The following is a 20,149-nucleotide window of genomic DNA, read 5'->3' as shown; positions in this document are numbered from 1 at the left end:
AGTGATTAGGTTTTTTTTTTATTTATTCATTTATTTTTATATTTTTTCCACTAGAGTTTAACCTCTTAAGGAATGTGAATTATATCTTTTACTTACCCCTGCTAAAGAGTTAAACCAATTAAGAGGAGTATGCAACTTAAATGAAGGATTGGTGCTAGTAACAAACACCCCTCCCTTTCCAGTTGTTAAAAGGGTTTATAAAGACATGGTCATTGTTTTGGTATGGATGTATATTTTCACCTGATGAAGGCTTTTTTTTTTTTTTTAAACCAAAATGTGTTGTTTGTTTTTACTGCTATACTTCAGAATAAAAATCTTTTAAAAAATTTTTTTAAGCAAACCGATCTCTCACATTTCACTTTTTTTGGGAGCGTCGGCATCAGACTGGATATTTTTTTTCTTTTATCTTGTACCTGCGGATGACTGAGGATCGCCCTGTTGACCAGCAAACCGATTAATTAGGACCTTGATTTGGGACATTCCCCCGGGCCAATACATTGTTCCTTCAACCTCAACTTGGTGAGTGCATCAGCTTTGTATTTTTATTTGGGACATTTTTAATATTGCACTTAGATCCTGTGCAGTGCTGTCCCTTTTATATTTCCTATCCTCAGGGTACTCTATGAAAAATTCCTTGTAGATTGTGAGCCCTCGTGGGCAGGGTCCCCTCTCCTCCTGTACCAGTATTGTACAGACTTGTATTGTTTAAGATTAATTAACTTGTTTTGTTTTATATACCCCTCCTCACATGTAAAGCGCCATGGTATAAATGGAATAATAATAATAATAATAATAATAATAATAATAATAATAAATGGTGTGTTATAGTCCCTAAGGGCGGATGGTGTGTTATGATGGTGGGCCAATGCAATGCTGGTGGATGTGGGCCCACTGTGCCATGGGTCAGGCTTACCCTGGAGGGGTATGACTAAGCACTATCTGGTGTTCACTAGTGCCCTTAGCCCCTTGGCCACTGGAAGTCATCAAGTACCTCTCCAGGGCAGACTCAGTCTGCAGCAGCTGACCAGAGGGTCAGAGGTAGAGATAAGCAAATATTTCAATGTTCGATTGGGCTCACAATCACCAAATTTGCAATATTTGCCCATTTAATCGTCGATTAAATTGTCGAATATAGCCGAACATACATAGCACAAAAGCCGATGTTTACAACGCTTTGTGACAGCGTTGTAAACACCGGCTTAGCCCTTCTGATTGGCGGTGAAATCATCCCTGCCGGTCAGAGAGCTTTGGTTCCCATGCTGTCAGAAGACAGCGTGAGTGCTCAGCTGTGATCGGAGGTATTTTTTTAAATTATTTACTTTACTCATTTATATATAGTGCCATTAATTCCACAGCGTTTTACAGACATTATTGGCATTGTCCCCAATGGGGTTCACAATCTAAATTCCCTATCAGTATGTCTTTGAAGTGTGGGAGGAAACCGGAGAACCCAAAGGAAACCCACACAAACACAGGGAGAACATACAGACTCCTTGCCGATGTTGCCCTTGGTGGGATTTGAACCTAGAACCCAAGTGCTGCAAGGCTGGGGTAAATTTTACCTCCGATCACTGGTGTCATCTGATGGGACTACAGTTTAAATGTTCATATTTTTAGTGTTCATTAAAGGTTTTTTTCAGGTAGGCTGCAAAGCAAAGCTGACTGAAAAAAATGTCATATGCACATACATAAGAGACCAGCTCGAATAATATGCTAGAGTCCCAGTGGCTGCATGTCTCATGGTTGTCAAACAGCTACACATGCGGTGATTGCCTGTTTGTTAGGCAATATAGCTATATTTGCTGTGTTGAAAGCTGTTTACAGACCATGGCTTTTGGTGTAAAATGCATGTATGGAAATATAAGGAAAACCCTACTAGAAAGGCTAAACTTTATATAGAGTTAATCAGAATCATATTAAATGATGATAGTTGTGTACTGACTACTATTTAACATGAGTTTAAATGCGATTGGCTATTTCTGAACAAACCACATCCCCAATTGTAAGTGGGTGTTCATACCTATGGAATCATCACATTATTTTAGCATTATAAGTGTCACGCCGTTCTGTCTGTATCTGCTTGTCGGCATGACAATGCATGTGTTTGCTTTAACCCCTTACTCCTTTCCCCCTAATTGAGCTGGGATACTGCTGGCTTTTTTCTGTATGGAGCCTGCTCAGTTCCCTGCTCTGCTGCGTAGCTGCACATGTGTTAGGTCTTTGCTCTGCTGCTTGACCATCTGCTGTGGAAGCTGTCCGCGGGTTGTGAGGTCATTTGCAGCTGGTGCATGACTTTCCACGTGTGTCTAGGCTTGCAGACGATGCCAGGTGCTCTAAGCTGCAGTTCCTGCACTGATTGTGCTGCAAAGGTTTCTGTGTGTGCTTAGGGCGTGCGCAGCCACACCTCCCCTGCTTTTATCAGGGTTAGTGTGTGTACTTGAAATGCTGTCCCCAGCCAGCAGCTCCTTTATAAACTTACCCTGCCCTATGGGCGGGGCCAGAGCTACTCACAAAGCTCCTGGACTTTGCTATGTGTGTCTCGTGTCTGTTGACCTCGTATGTCTCGGTTATGGTACCAAATTCCCTGTCTTGATTCGTGTTTTGTCGTGTTCCCTCGCCCTGCACCAGAGGCAGTATATCCGGGCCTGAATCCTTGCTCCTGTACCTGTCCTGTACCTGACCCTGTCTAAATTCACCCTGGCCTAGAGGCGGTGTATCCAGGCTTGAATCCTTGATCCTGTACCTATCCTGTTCCCTCGCCCTGCCCCGGAGGTGGTATATTTGATCCTGAATCCTTGATCCTGTACCTGTCCTGTACCTGACCCTGTCTAAATTCACCCTGTCCTGGTGGCGGTGTATCCAGGCCTGAATCCATGCTCCTGTACCTGTCCTGTACCTGATCATGTCTGAACTGTCTGCTATTTTGTGTTCCTGGAATCCCTCTGTGTTTGGAGCCCTGCACCTAGTGACTCTGAGACTCTTGTAACCGGTGTTCCTGCTGAGCATCTACTGTGCTGTGCTCTGATTACCATGCGGTGCTAGCTCCATGCAGGCCCAGGCAATCCTGCGGTGTTAGCACCATCACGCTTGAGTTCCTTCCAAGGTCCGATGCCCGGAGCCTGACGACCGCAGTCTGGAACCTGATGACCGCTGCCTGGAGCTGGATGACTGCAGTGGTGCCTGTAGGTCGTGTTGGATGTCCGGAACCAAACGACTCCCGTCTGATGTCTGCCGGTGACTCTGATATCCTGTGGGTGACCCTGATGTCCTGATGACCTCGTGTACCCTGATGTCCTGCCTGTGTCCTGATGACCTCGTGTATCCTGATGTCCTGATGACCTCGTGTATCCTGATGTCCTGATGACCTCGTGTATCCTGATGTCCTGATGACCTCGTGTGTCCTGATGACCTCGTGTGTCCTGGTGACCTCGTGTGTCCTGGTTTTGTCTATGTACTGTGACTTTACGTTAAGTAAACTTTACTTTATTTATACATGAAGTTGTGGGGTGTCATCAAGTCCTACGTGTCCTTGTCCACATGCTCAGCTGCCACAATATCCCGTTCGCTGCCCTTCCCTAGTTCGGGTAGGCCCGGGTCTCCCTCTGTGGTATAGAGGGTCCATATTGCGTCCCTGGGGGATGCCCGCCCCTCGCCATTGGCGTGGAGGCGCCTGCTGGGCCGCATCTGCTGCTGCAGTCGTGACAATAATTTTATTTTTCACTTCAAAATGTTTATTTAATGGATTTGTTCAGGTCATGGCTGACATTAATGGGGTAAAAAAACTTCTTAAATGATTCCTCTTAGTATCATTTATTTACGTGACACAAATCTGACATTTTAAGACTTTATATCCACTGTTCTTGCATATGGAAGCAACAGGACAGTGTTATTAAAAACATGTAAATGCAAAAAGATGGTGACAACCTATAAGTTAGCACCCTCCACATGGAGCCAAAAAGAGAACAAGAAGGAACACAAAAACCTGTATGGTGACAGTTCAAGAGTATTATAGGGTAGATAAATAAAGACATCCTTTTTTCATACCACAAAGTTTCTCACATATCATTGAATTATTGATATTATGTGCAGATTTCCACTACAAATTTTTGCCATTGTCTTTTACGGTCTTTTATTCATGTAACAACCGTTTGCTGATTTCTTCTAATAGCAAGTACCCACTGCTCATTTATCTTAACCACTCCTTTGTCCATCTTTTATTTTAATAGTTAACAAGTTTTTTGAAATGCTAACTTTTTCAATAAATAAGTTTTACTTCATCATTTGTGCGTGCCAGGCTACTTCTGGACAGCACACCTATCTTCATATTTTCTTATGTTCACTTTTAGGTTGTATATAAAGAAAAAATGTAATTTATTTTTGCTTAGTACATCTTTATCTTTTCTATAGGACAGTCAGGACAAATGTGGGAGGAGGAAAACAGCATTTCTGTGTCAGAGAAAAGAGGCAATCATACGCATGGAAACACCATTTGTCTCTTGAAACTTTGACTTGTCTTTAGTAGTGCTAAGGATCCTATAGATATAGGATCTTTGGAATAATACATGGCAGATCCAGTGGCTTGCCTTTCATTGATCAAATATTGCATCTTTGAGATACCTTAGTCTTTGTAGTTTGTTTGATAACCATTTAAAGAGGACCTTTCACCAGTTTGAGCATGTTAAATTTTCCACATCATGGAGCAGAGGCTGCTAAGCTGAGAAAAACATATTTTTTTTATGGCTCATCCATGTTGTGGAGAAATTAGTTTGCAAAATTTAGGTTCTAATTTATGATGTAGTTCAACCGTGGGTTCCCAGTAATACTCTTTCTGGGGTGATTCTGCTGGTTGACATGCATCATTTCAAACACTTTGTTGGAAATAAAAAATATTCATCTTACTGCTCTCCTCTCTGGCCTCTCTACTCCTTAACATCTCCTGTCCAGTCCTAGTCGCATATTTTTATTGTCACAAGGGCTAAAATCTCAGGACTTTTCATGCCAGGTTGGGACTTCTGGCTCTTATGAGTGATGTGGCCTGGGACCTTTCTGCACATGCACCCAGAAGGTCCCCATGCCATGCTCCTTGCACACCATGCCCTTACACACGCTTGTGCAGAACCATCTCGGAATTTCAGTATTTATGTAGAACTCTGCAAAGGAATACATGGATTTCGTCCGCGCTGCCCAAATGATGAAATTCCAGAAGGTTAATAAAGTTTGACGGTGGTTTATTCTACGCGATTCAGGATTTTTTACAACCTCTTCTTCAGGAAATAATACCAGGTGGTATTTCCTGAAGAAGAGGTTGCAAAAAACCTTGAAACACATAAAATAAACCACTGTCAAACTTTATTAATCTTCTGGAATTTCATCATTTGGGCAGCGCGGACAAAATCCACGTATTCCTTTGCAGAGTTCTGTTTCATAGAGTCGGCGACCGACTTGTGGATCTGCGACAGCCCTTATCTATACATGCTTTGAATACCTACCTCCAGGTGAGCAGTTTTTTCTCAAACCGCGTACTGTATTTGTGTCTCCCTCTTTCCTCACAATACTAGTATTTATGTAGGTGATAAGAATATGTGACAAGATTTTCTCAGATCGGTTCATCTCTACTAGTGATTCCGTGGATGTTTGGGTTCAGTGGATTTGACCAAACATCTAAAAAAAAATTTGGTTTGGGTACCAGAACTGTACCCGAACCCTATCCCCATTCAAATGAATGGGAGAGCCAAACATCTGTTTGCATTGTATCATCTGCTTAACGGAAAACATGATCTCTGATTGGTGGTAAGATCACTACAGCCTGTCAGAGAGCTGCGGTTCCCATGTTATGACACCATGAACAAGTAGATATGACCGGTGATTAAAATGTTACCTCTGGTCACAGGGGTCAGATGATGAGAGAGTACTACTCTCATTAGCGTACACCTGCTATTGCTGATAATAGGATGGGTTCAATGGATAAGGCATAAAGGTACGTATATGGGTCGCCCTCCCAGGGCTGTGGGGTACTCGTTACCGGGCCCGATGAGCTTCAATAGGAGATGTCACGGCAGCTGTGACCTGGCCCGTGGCTCTGGGCACCCATTATAAAAGGGGTTGTTTCAGTGTGTTTGTGTTGATGAAAGTTTATAAGTGATTCGTGACGCCACCTGTGGTGTTCGGCAATGAAGATATAAGCCGACGCTGCAGACAGATCCTCTGGGACAGATGGTGTAGTGCAGCAATGATGTTATAGCCCTCCACAGCCAGGGCTGTAGTCCCAGGGCAGAGTAAATGGAGTGACACATAGTTGGTGTAGTGTCAGGTGCAAGGGATGTAGTAGTGCTGGGCAGGTTGGCGCAGGAATAAGTGGAGGACACCAGGGCATGTAGTTCCAAAGCTTTACTCACAGTTTGTTGTACAAACAGGTGCCTGCCTCGGTGCCGTGTCCTCCAGGTCAGGGACTCAGTCAACCTCCAGGCCAGAAGGAATACTCATTTCCAACACTCCGCCAACATGTACTTTTCTGAACGTCTCCTCTTATAGCGCCTTTAGGTGAAGTACTCCTAGTACTGAGTTACACTGGAGTTCCTCCTGTCCGATGTTCTTACGAACTCTACTTGTACAGCAGACAGCTGTAGCCTGCTTCGGGGACTCCTTGCTACTAATTCCCTGCTCACTATTATGTTGCTGCTGTGCCCCCAAGTCTTGTGTGGGTATAAAGTGGTCACTACTTCTATTCCTCCGGTGTCTGCTGCAGGACCATTAGTATCCGTACAACCTCGGGGACCGGGCCCCTGCCTTGCGCTTAGAACTTCTAGGAAGGGTTCTCTTCTAACCCATGTCCTCTGTTCTATTTTAATCCTCATGTTCCGCACTGATCTTCCTCTCTATGGAGAGTCAGGCTTCCAGTCTACGTTGCTCTCTCTCTCTCCCTTTCCCTTGCCAGCAGACCCAGGTCACTGGGATCTGCTGCAGCACTTCCATCCATCTATCCCTCTCTCTGAGGATCTTCTTCTCTCCAACTCTCTAACCAACTGACTAACTATTGTCCTCCTTGTAATGTAAACTAACTCCACCCACCTCCCAGCACGTTCCGTGTTCCAAGCAGGGAGCCACCAATGGGTGCTTTGCTATACTCCAAGCAGGGAGCCGCCGAAGGTGCTTTGCTACACTACTTTGTGGTGTGGGGTGCAGGTGTTGGAGCATGGTCAGGAGTCTCCACCTTACCTGGATGGTGGGATACCACACCTCAGGAGGAGGTGCAGTACCTCTGTGGCGACTGAGCCTCAGGGGTGCCACATATATCTATGCTTTTTATTTTTATTTCAAATAAAGGACTATTTTTGCTGTGTCATTTCTACAATCTAACTATGGGGTTAGTAATAGGGGTATCTCTATCACCTCACTTGCCACCGCACAAGGGCATTTTTAGGTTGGGTGGGGCCAATATCCATGGCCCTTTACCAGTTGGAGAATACCAGCTTTCAGCTGTCTGCTTTAGCTTGGATGGTTGTCAAAATGTGGGGGATCCTGCGCCATTTTTTAAAATGATTTATTTTAAAAATAACAGAATGGGGATGCCTCTAATCTTCATTACCAGCCACGATAAATCTGAAAGCTGAGGTTGCAGTCCGTAGCGATCATAGAATCGTAGAGTTGGAAGGGACCTCCTGGGCCATCTGGTCCAACCCCCTGCTCAAAGCAGGATTCGCTAGTTTTGTCTGCGCTGGTTATCAAAAATAGAAGAGACCCCACGTCAATTTTTTTACATTTATTTTATTTATAGCACAGGCACAGGCCAATGAATACTCCTTTCAGCGGTGCCTGCTCTCGCTGTTATCAGCAACATCCAGGATATGCTAATGAGAGTAGTAATCTCTCATCAGTCAATGCCTATGATTTGCAGTAACCTTTTTTAACATCGGTCTCAGATGCTGGCTCAGTCTGTCATCCAACAGTGTGGGAACCACAGCTCTCTGTCTGGCGGTAATTAACTTACTAACGATCAGAACCATATGTGCTTCTCGCGCTGTCACACAGATGAAAGCATGGGAAATATACAATATTCGGAGTGCCAAACCTGAACAGTAGCACAGACTTCCTGGAAAAGTCTGTGCTCGGTGTCCATGCATGGACACTAGGTGTTTAACACAGACAATAAACTTTACAGTTCAGAGTAACACATTTCTAATCTCTACTAGTTAAAAAATAACATATATTTACAACATATGTTGTGTCCCTGACTTTGATGCAGGCTCACATGGTGAGCCAGCATCTTTCCCCTGCACAGATGATGACTAATTTATTCAGTCATCATGTGCATATCAACCCCTTTACGACTTTGAATGTATAGGTAAGCCCAAAGTTGTGTTCAAGTCTTTGATGCAAGCTCTGACGCTGAGCTCACATCTTTCCTTGCTCATGACAGCTGATATAATCCACTGTCATCTGCCTCTAACAACTGATGGATCCAAGATCCACCCATGTCTGTTAACCAGTTAAATTTTGCTGTCAATCGCAGCAGCATTTAACACACGTTGGCCAGAAGTGCGTCACAAGTCCTTTCCATTGGTGCCCCTGTCACATGATCGCAGGGTACAGATGGGTTGTCATGACAGCCGTGGATCTGCAGAACACCCCCATGCCTTATTGTGAATCTCATATTAATCTTCTAGTCAGAAATAGATATAAGTGAATAAACTCAAGAGGAATGGATTTACTTAAAATATTCCAAAAATTAGAATGCGCATCCACTACTCACTGCCACTCGTCAGATCCTCACTGCATCTTCAGATCCCATGTCACTTATGATAGAAACTTTGCATCTCCTGCACTGTGCCGGGACTTCTAGGTATCATGGCACCTGGAAGGATTCTGCACACATGCAGGAGGTCATGACACATAATAAGGGACATTAAATTTCCAGACAGTAACTTATTTGCTGACTAGTCTCGAAAGCTTGCAATTTGTTGCCATCATTTCAGTTAGCCATTAAAAGCTATCAACCACTGATGACTAAAAATCTAAAAAAAATTTCTATGTACATGGTAAGTATTTTTGACTTGCAGATTTGGTGCAGAAAATAATCTGCAGCATGTCAATTCTCTGTGTGTTTTTACCCTGCGTTTTTCATCACTGACTTCACTCAAATCAACCAAAAATGCAGGCAAAAATGCACCAAAAATATGGCAAAAATGTACAAAAACACACGTTTTTGCAGCTGTGTTTTTCCTGCCAAGAGATGGAGACATGATATTGATATTGGCAATGGTTATGATATTTTACTCAACGTGTGCACATTCCCTTATTAGTATTATATTTCTTACCCATAGACTATTTTGTGGTCTTGAGCACATTTCTTTGGTATATAACTCTCAAAAGTGCATAGCCTTTATAAGTCTAGAAGTACCAATACATGACTATTTGAACAGAATGTATATGAGGCCCTCCTTTATGTCTAATACAGGGTATATCTGAGTCCCTCATTTTGGGCAGTTCTTGCTTCCTTCATAAAATTAGAAAAATTCCTATTTTTAAATAAAAAAATCAAGTATAGTTAATTTAAATTATATATTTTTTAACCCCTTAACGTCCAATGACAGACACAGTCCATCATGGCCGGGTGTCATTTCCCACACCAGGACAGACTGTGTCCGTCATGCATTTAAACTATCACTTAGTGCAAACATGCAGTGACAGGTCAGTGGCACGGGAAGAGGAGCGGGGACCCATGCTGTTGGTCCCCCCACACCCAGATCGCTGTAATCAGTCAATCTGATGCTGTACCTTCTGCCCAATCAATGCAGCAGCTCAGCTCTGCCACTGGCCGAGCGTCTGCACTAACAGCCAGGAGCGGTGTCAGCACCGCCACTGGCTGTTAACCCCATAAATGCTGCAATCGCAGTATTCAGGAGGGAGGCAGAGTGATAGGAGCTCCCTCTGCCTTCAGATCAGCGTCACCGCGACGTCATCATGGGGCCTGATCGTTGCCATGGTAGCCCGGGGTCATCATGACGACCCCCAGATCACCAAGCTACGGAAAGCTTCTAAGACCCTGCTCACAGCATGTCTCAGAATCTTTAAGTTTAGGTATAATGCACTGCAATGCTAATGCACTGCAATGAATTATGCCTTCAATAAAAGTGAAAAAAGTCAAAGTCCCATAACGAGATTAGGGAAAAAAAAGAAGAAAAATATATAAAACAATTAAAAATAATAATAATAATAATAATAATAATAATAATCGACTAATAAATACACATTTTTCTGTAAAAAAATTAAATAAACAGAAAAAGTACACGTTTGGTATCGCCGCGTATGGAACAATCCAATCTATAAATGCATCACACTAGTTAACCCCTTCAGTGAACACCATAACAAAACACAAAAAAGTATCAACCTATGCTTTATCATCATACTCCTTGGAAAAAGTGGAATAAAATGCAATGAAATAGACGAATGTAAATAAAAATAGTATCACTGAAAACGCCATCTTATCCCACAAAAAAACAAGCTGTGATATAGCTCCATCAGAGAAAAAAGTTATAGCGCTCAGAATAAAGCAATGCAAAAATAATTATTTTTTTCTATAAAAGTTTTGTTCATTCTGCCTCCACAAAAATAATAGAAAGCAATCAAAAAGTGTCATGTGCCTGAAAATGGTTCCAATAAAAAAGTCAGCTTGTCCTGAAAAAGCAAGCCCTCACATGACTCTGTGAACTGAAATATGGAAAAATTATAGCTCTCAAAATATGGCAGTGCAAAAACTTCTTCTTGCAAAAATAAACATCTTTTAGTGTGTGATAGAAGCCAAGCATAAAAAATGGATATAAATCTGGCATCCCTGCAATCGCACCATCTTGAAGAATAAAGTCGTCTAATTACTTATATTGCCCTTAAACGGCATAAAAAATAAATAAAACCAAACTTAGGAAGTTGACAATCCATTGAGGTATGTGGCCAGGAGACCTTATTGTCCCAATGTGGATGATCCAAATGTCTCCATGGGCTCAGTGATGGACAGTGGATCAAATCTGTATTCCTCTGGTTGGCGACATAGTGCCTGTCTGCTGTTCTGTAAAGTCTCTCTGCATAAAGATAGAGGTCCCTTTTTATACCCACAGCTGTCCTCCAGGCCATATCAACAGGTCAGGGGGATGGTGGGATGAGGTCAGCTCTCATTGTTCAAGTATTCATTCAATATGCCTAAATCGTCCTTCACTGTTTGCAGATCAATAAGCTGCATGGACTAATGCAATGGGTAATAAACATATTAGCAAACATCTATTGTTCAATTACCTTGTGTCCCTTTCTTCTAGGGATAGTAGCACAATAATTTGCAACAAACATCAATTCAAGAATCAAAGTTCAGGCTCATATGAACAATGGCTTAGGTCTCTTGACCTACTGTAAAATACATCTGGCATAATTAAGAATAAATGCTGTGTCATCACTGTGTGTTACCAATGCAATAGGTAGCACTGGATGAAGGCATCTGTGTAGTCAATGGACAGAAATATGAAGTAGGCTGTGGTATTCTGGAAAGATTGGAGAGGAGAAATTTTATTGAGAAATCTACCTAGAAAAAAGCTACAGTAGTCAAGGTGAGAATGAATCAGAGTGACAGTAAAAGCTTTTGCAGTTTTGATGGTAGAAAATGACAGATTCAAGAAATGTTTTTGACATGAAGGTGACATGTGCGTGCGAGTGATTACAAATATCTTAGTCAAATACAATCTGAGGACAGCAGCAAAGCTGCCAGAAAGTTCTGGTAATACCAAACATTGAAATGAAGATGTCAATATTACTGTAGGTAGCATAGTAGAGTGTGGGAAAAAAAAAGGATTTCAGATTTAGAAATATCCATTTTCAGATACAGGGAAAACATAATGTTAAAGAGAATTGGCAGACTATCATTTGCTTTTTGCATTATTGGGTGGTTCAATGTCTGGAGAAAATGTGTATAATTGGGTGCATAAACCATTAATCAGCATTTGAATGGTGCTGAAACCAAATCTGCCAATAGATCATCCACCAGGGGCTATGTACAGAGACCAGAGGAAGAAACCTAGGTCTGAACCCAAATGAACCCCTACAGTATGAGGAAAAGGAGAGAGGAAAAGACCTGCTAAATAATACACTGAAAAAAGATCACGGAAGTAGGAATAGAAGCAAGAGTATCTTTAAGGCCCATTGAGCAGATCATATATAGGAGTAATTGAGGGTTTATAGTGTCTCAATGTGGCAGAGAGAACCAGAAGACTCAGACATTACCATTATCTATAGCTGTTAGTAGATTTTTAGAGAATTTGAATAAGGACAAATTCTTTAGTGTAGATCATCTTTCTAACCCAACGACAACAAGCTGATACAATTTGTGCCATGTAAAAGACACAATGGAGCTATGGCCTGCATCAAGCACTTTTTCTAAAATCTATCTCACATTAATCTTTTTTTTCCTCCTCCCTCCCTTCTTTCTATATTCCAGTATGGAACACATGTTTACAAAGCAGAGATGGATAAAGGCAGCCTGCTTGCCAGGGCCTGCGTTCCCACCAGGCAGACCAGGCAGATGCCTGGGGCCCCCACCTACAAAGGGGGCCCCCTGCATCTGCTGCCCATTTATGAAGTGCCCAGAGGATGTACAACAGTGAATAATGTTGTGCATTGCTCTGAAGTCTTGGAGCGTCTCTCGCAAATCCCCTTGAGCCCCCCCTGTCTCTTTCTCCCTGCAGTCAGGTTAAAAGTTGAGAGTGAGGGGGAGGGGTCGATTACAGCACAATGACAGCCAGGAGATGCCTGCAGCTCTGTATGTCTCCTCCATAGTCCTGATCATGGCTGCTCCTAGCACTGTCCTGAGAATGGATATGCCAAAGTGAAGCCGCAGAACCTGGTAAGAGCAGCAATAACACATTAGAGTGCAGTGATTTTCTCACTGTGGTCTGTAGCTCTGTGCTGATCGCTGTAGGATCAGGATTCACAGCCACATACAGCAGCGATCAGCATCAGCTCTGACCACAGTCACTAATCACTGCTTGTAATGTGACAGGGCGACCTCCTGTCACTGCTGTCCGAATGACACAAGACAAGGATATTGTCTGCTGAATCAGGGGATTTATAATATAGAAATAAATGAATTCCCATGTGAAATAAGGGTAAACCATACGTATATACAGTATAGTACAGGTGTGCATAGGAATCAGCGTTTTTGGTGCATTTTTTTTGCAGCCAAAGCCGGCTCTCTTTGCAGTAAAAACACTGCTTTCAAAATGCCCATTTTTTAGGGTATTTGCAGACGATCTGGAAATGGCAGCACTTTGGACGCAGCGGACATGTGCTCCATCTGTTGAACGCAGGTGATTCCACGAGTGGTCACTGAACCGTGCAGAATCACTGCACCCAATACATCGTAGGGGTGAGATTTCTCTTGCAGAGACTCGCATCTATGTTAGATAAATTGACATGCTGCGGTCTGGAGAGTCGTGCTGCATGTCCGTCTCTGCGGGTGAGGTGCGGGAGTATGTGCACGCATAGTGGACATGGAATTTCTAGAAATCCCCCCCACTATGCTGTAACATCTGGATGCTGCGCGTTGGATGCTGCAGATGTACGCAGCATCCAGAGTTTACTGATTGTGGACACAGACCCTAAGAGCTTTGCTGTTTTTTATTTTACAATGTTCATTTTGTCTACAGTACATGTTTAATAAAGTTTGTTTTATTCATCAAAAACGCAGCGAAAACAACGTTGCGACATTTGCAGCTTTTCTTAAACTTTTTCATTGCTTTCTACGGGTGAAAAAAATTGCTGAAAGAAGAGACACGCTGCGGATTTAAAAACGCTGCAGTTGTGAAATTCAGTCAGGAGAAAATAAAAGGGTGTGAGGAGATCTCGGAAAATCTCAGTCTTTGCTTGTGCTATAAAATGCCGTAAACTTCTTATTTGCAGAAGAAAAAGCTGCAGAAATTCTGCATATCAACACGGTCAAAAGCTGCTTTATAAAGTGCCAGCGAAACATATGAGATTTCCGAATTCTCCTGCATGCGCTTAAATCTGCAGCTTGTCACTTCATTCAGTGTGTTTTCACCCGTAGAAAGCAATGAAAGAATAAAAAAAAAAAACTGCAGATATTTCAACGGCATTTTTCTCTGCAATTTTTTAAGTGTTTTTGGTGAATTAAACTATTAAGTCTCATTTACACGTTCAGTATTTGGTCAGGATTTCACATCAGGATTTGTAATGCAGAAACAGCAGTGGAGCAATCAGAGGAAAAGTATAACAGAAACAGGTCACCACTTCTGGATTTCTCACCCGCCTGGTTTTGACTTGCATATACTGAACGTGTGAACGTGGCCATTAACATACTGTAGACAAAGCAAACATTCACACTTTAAAAAAAGCTGAAAAAAGTGTAAAGAACATCAGAAACAAGCTGAAAAACAGGTGTTTTGAATGCAACATTTTTACTGCCAATAGAACATGTTTTGGCTACTGAAAAAAATGCATGTGAACCTAGCCATAGCGTTTCAGAGTAAGATTATCTGTGGTGTTACATAGGACTACAGGTGACATCTACTATATTATCTGTTCTCCGAGAGTTATCTCTGCTATCTCTGGTGTTACATAGGATGAGGTCACAGTCATATGACTGGTCACGTGAGCCAGGGAGGGCTTCTGTTCTGGAGTGTGTTGTGCATAGAGGGAATTATATGGCTATCGGTACACAGCCCCTTCTGAAACGACAGGTGGGCATGGTGGCTGATTCGTAGCGCGGGAAAACTGCAATCCCGGCCGGGATAGCGGGTGGGAGTGTCAAAATTGGACTGTCCCGCTGGATCCAGGACAGTTGGGAGCCCTGCTGTGTTATCTGCAGTGTTAAAAAACAAATTAAAGGGAATCTGTCACCTACTTTTGGAGGGCTATTTAAATGAGGTCGGTCCGGTCCGATGGGTGGTGTTTCCGATCTTGCCGCCTCCCCATCCTTGGCAGCCGTCCGCAGTTTTTTCATGAATAGGAGTAGGTGTCCACCATTTTTCGTGCATGTGCTAAGCATTCTTGGCTCACGCATGCACAGTATGCTTTGCCCAACTGCGGGCAAAGCCGAAAAGCCTGACTGCGCATGTGCCGCTTAATTGGGCCCAGGAACACAGCAAAATACTTCTGGGGCTTAGTTAACTGGCGCATGCGCAGTCAGGCTTTTCATTTTTGCCCGCAGTTGGGCAAAGCTTACTGCGCGTGCACGAGCCAAGAATGCTTAGCGCACACGCAAAATATGGCGGACACCTAATCCTATTCATGAAAAAACTGCGGCCGGCGGCAAAGGATGGGGAGGCAGCAAAGATCGGAAACACCGCCCATTGGACCGGACCAATCACTGGACCGGACCGACCTCATTTAAATAGCCCGCCAAAAGTAGGTGGCAGATTCCCTTTAAGAGGGGGTTGGGGGACAACGCTTTGTCTTGGGGTTGGGCCCCCCAATCTTTTCTGACCCTAGCAATGCTCCTGTGTAATGCTATTAGTGGAAGACCCATTGGCTGATATAAAGCCCCTGAATATGGGGACCACAGTGCCAGCACTGGCTCCAGGCCCCTCTGCCACCTGTATCCGCATCCTGCTCATGTATTGTAACCTAAATGTGTGTTTTTACAATGTTACCATTTGGGGCCCCACTTTAAACTTTTGCCTAGGGCCCCACTTTGTCTAAAACCGGCCCTGCTGCTTGCATAAGTGCCAATACTGTTGTGATTTCAGGGCAGAAAGCAGCAGGGAGGAAGTAAATAGTTGCAGTAGTTGACACTCACTTTGCCCAATTTTGAAATGAATTAATTATGATGAAGCCTGCAAGTGAATTAAGTTAATAAATAATGTAGAACAGTAATTTGTTTTAAATTGAATGTTCACACTAAGGTACATATTTTAGGAGGTTTTAATGGACCAGTGGAGATGCATTTGATCTTTACCTTGACAAACAAATATAATAGATGTTTTCCTTACTCTTATTTACTCTGCTTATCACTGGATTGTTGTAAGGGCCCCCTCACACATAGCGATCTCGCTAGCGAGATCGCTGCTGAGTCACAAGTTTTGTGACACAACAGCGATCTCACCAGCGAGATCGCTGTGTGTGACAACGATCAGCGACCGGCACCCCTGCCGGTATCGCTGATCGCTCTTGGAAAGCTCTGGACATTTCTTTGATCGCTGGTCTCCCGCTGGCCATCACGCATCGCTGCGTGTGACAGGCGGGAGACCAGCGATCAGCTGATAACTAACTTACACATCGGGTATCTAAGGGACGTGCGTCCCTTAGAAACCCGATATGTACCTTAGTTACCAGCGCACTGATGCAGGGAGCTGGTAACTAAGGTACACATCAGGTTTCTAAGGGACGCACGTCCCTTAGATACCCGATGTGTACCTTAGTTACCAGCTCCCTGCATCAGCGCACTGGTAACTAAGATACACAGCGACGCCGCGCGCTCGGCGTTGCTGGTGCTGATCGCTGGTGAAGCTGTCTGACAGCTCACCAGTGATCATGTAGCAACTCATCAGCGATCCTGACATGTTGACATCGTTGTCGGGATCGCTGGTGAGTCGCTATGTGTGACGGGGCCTTAAGTGCCTCCCCTCTATGCTATTTCGCTAAATCCTGAAACCAAATGACTTTTCTCTGTATGCCCATTTGTTTCTTTTTCTATACCCCTTTTCTATAATTCCAAAGTCTATCTCTGTTTCGTAGCTTAAAATCTAGTTCAGCATATTTCATTTAAGAAAGCAAGCTGTCATCTTTTCATTCCATCTCCTCTTTCTTTGTCCTTCTGACTCATTCTCTCTCTTAAAGGGGCCCACAAAAAATCATCTATCTATCTGTACTGGCTTCAAAACCCACCTTTTCCTTTAATTTTTCAATTTGATCTCCCCTTCAACCCATTGCAGTCATCTTTTATTGTTTATGTTTCGGACTTCTGACCAGCGCTCCTTCCACGCCGCCCAAGAGGTCTGAGGGCTACTGGATAAATCTTGCTTCATTCAAATTGGGCTGTCCATGATTGACAGACAATGGTCGGTTCAAAGCACTGTTAAGAAACCACTGTACGCTGTCCTCTGAATGGAACATAGCAGGAAGTAAGAAGATTTAAGTCACTTGACCACATGAGACAGCTCAGAAACAGTTGAAAATTAAGACAGCAAGTTATTTTTTTTTACTATTTTGAATAGCCTATTTATGGAGTACATTACAAATTATATTATGGTATCGTGTTAGCCAGAAAAACAGTTGTAAATACTTTTATGCCCAACGTTGACAAAAGTATTCTCGGAGTGATACCTTTATTGGCTAACCAATAAAGGTATCACACCGAGAATACTTTTGTCATCATTGTGCACAAAAGTTTTGCATAAAAAAATCAATTTAGTCCCTCTCACATTTCCCTCTATAGCAGCAAACAATAGGCTAGCAAGGTGTTTTCTTTCAGCTCACCATTTATTCTTCTACAGTGGTAATTGCTTATGTTGTATATTGCTACCTTCATTTACTTACTTTACTCTATGTTTCACTGTGTATTTTTAGCACATATCCTATGTATAAGTGATAAATGATATTTGGGGAATAACCCCTAATCCCTGGTTAGTGACTGAACATGTGCTGTAGTTTAATCGTGATGAATAATAATATTATATGAAAGAACAGTTTGTCATACCCTATAAATTATTTTGTTCCACCTGATGATAAAACAATGGCATCATGTAATATTCTACTTTCTGTATTTTTCTATGTATTATCTACTTTAGCTAAATGTTATTTGGGGGATAACCCATAACCCCTGGTTAGTGATTCTACATGTGCAGTAGTTTAATCATGATGAATTAGCATTGGCTAAGATTAAGAGGGATCCTAGCGATTGTCCCTCCACAATTAGTTGTTGACATGCCTTTAACCTACATAACATTCTTTATTTTACTCTTTCTTATTCTGCGCATGTATTGTTTTGCTTTGATAATTCGCATCAAAGGTATGAAAATATGCCAAGAAAATGATGACATTGAGCAAACTATATCACAGAATGGTAAACAACAGTGCAGAAATGGTTTAATTAAATATCGATTTTTGTTCAGATTAGAACTCAGTGGACATCATGTCTTCTTTCATCCAAACTAGCTATATGATTGATTTTGGCCAATATTAGCTTCATATGGATTAGAAATCAAGCAGCCAGCCCTCCAGTGAGTTATAAATTCTCCTACATTGAAAATAAAATCTTTTATAATAAAATGGCATATTTGGATTGCACTTGGCTAAAATTCTTAAGGTGAAATAATAACATTATATGAAAGAACGATTAGTCATACCCTATCAGTTACTTTGCTCCACCTGATGATAAAACAATGGCAGTATGTAAATTCTACTTTCAGTATTTTTCTATGTATTATCTACTTTATCTTCTTTAGCCCCTTAACGACTGCCGATACACCTTTTAACGGCGGTAGGTAAGGGTACTTAAACCACAGCACAGTAAATTAACAGAGCTTTGGAAAAAGTGTATAACGCCCCCCAGAGTCGGATTTTCTCTGGGGTCTTGGCTGCCAGGGGTAGCCGAGACCCCAGAGAACATGATTCGGGTCGGTTTTTAGTGACCCCGGTTTTGTGATTGACGATATTAACCATATAACGGCGTCTGCAAAAAAGTCTGATGTGCCATTTAATTTCTCTTTCCTCTGATGTGATTGCACATCAGAGGAGAGAGAAATAGGGTCCCCGATCGCCCCATAACTCCCGGTGCTCCTAGGCCCTCATGCTTCCCCCCATGGGCGCTGCCATCTTCTTCCAGGAAGAAAATGGCAGGCACATGCACAGTGTGCCCACCGAGATCTGCCAGCCGGCACCGGACAACAGTAGGAAGATTTTCCTATTCATTCATTTTGGTTACTATGATAGACCCTATCACAGTGATCAAAATAAAAAAAAGTAAATACCCCCCCTTTATCACCTCCTTAGTTAGGGAAAAATAATGAAACAAATAAAATATATTTATTTTCATTTTCCCATTAGGGTTAGAATTAGGCGAAAGTGAGTTGGGCTAAAGTTAGGGTTAAGGTTAGGGTTGGAATTAGCATTAGGGTTGTGGTTAGGGTTGTGGTTAGGGTTAGGGTTGGTATTAGGGATAGGCCTGTGTTGGGGTTAGGTTTGTGGTTAGGGTTATGGTTAGGGTTGCGGTTAGGGTTAGGGTTATGGTTAGGATTAGGATTAAGGATAGGGATGTGTCGGGGTTAGGGTTGTAGTTAGGGTTATGGTTAGGGTTGGGATTAGGGGTGTGTTTGGGTTAGGTTTGTGGTTAGAGTTATGGTTAGGGATGGGATTAGGGTTAGGGGTGTGTTGAGGTTAGGGTTGGAGTTAGAATTGAGTGGTTTCCACTGTTTAGGCACATCAGGGGGTCTCCAAAAGCGACATGGTGCCACCATTGATTCTGTCAGGTACTTGCTCACTGAGCCAGTGCGCGTGTCCTGAGAGTCTGGATCCTGTCAGCGCCGGCATGCAGCCTCTGCTGAGCAGGGACTCACCCGCACTGTAGGGGTACCGGGGTCAGGTACAGCCAGAAAGTACCGATGCACAGGACCTGTGCTGTGGATGCTAAAGTTTAGCAAGCAGACACGGGACCTACGGTCATGTGACTGCAAGGGGGCGGGGCTTAGCATTCTGCTTAGTGAGATGGAAAGACACTATACAGAATTACTCAGAGTCAGGCAAAACGGGGTTCATACACAGAGTTAGCCGTAACGTACCAAGGATGAGACAGAGCGGATAGTCAGGGCCAAGCAGCAGTCAAAACCAAACAGACATAGAAGGTACCAAGCAGAATTCAAAGCAATATCCAGAGAACAGACTGAGTCATACACAGATTATCAAGCAACCAGAACACAGCAAAAACACACTCAGGGGTCACCACACTATGCCAAGGGCAAGAGTATAACTGACAGGGATGGGAGCGTCCTGAGGCTATAAGAAGCCTCTTCCAGAACCAGGGAGAGGCCACAATCATAGCCCCAGGTGTGCAGGTAAGCCTGCACCGGGATCACAACCTTTAACCCCAGAAATGCCAGTCATCAGCACTGGTTCCAGACATTAACCCCACGTGTGCGAATCAAACCCACACTGAGATCAT

The 20,149-nt window shown here is 43.0% G+C and overlaps 1 long non-coding RNA gene across 1 annotated transcript in view; it reads left to right on the top strand.

Moving 5' to 3' along the window:
* Window positions 1-287: 287 nt before the first annotated feature.
* Window positions 288-20,149, top strand: part of LOC141100040 (uncharacterized) — a 76,770-nt gene continuing 56,908 nt past the window's right edge. Inside the window, exon 1 of the long non-coding RNA XR_012234580.1 lies at window positions 288-519. This is a non-coding gene — a long non-coding RNA (uncharacterized lncRNA). The remainder of the gene's footprint in view (window positions 520-20,149) is intronic.

This window comes from Dendrobates tinctorius, unplaced genomic scaffold, assembly GCF_039654945.1.
Source record: "Dendrobates tinctorius isolate UK_male_01 unplaced genomic scaffold, ASM3965494v1 ptg000011l, whole genome shotgun sequence".
Lineage (NCBI taxonomy): Eukaryota > Metazoa > Chordata > Amphibia > Anura > Dendrobatidae > Dendrobates > Dendrobates tinctorius.
This window is presented reverse-complemented; position numbering and strand designations above follow the sequence as displayed.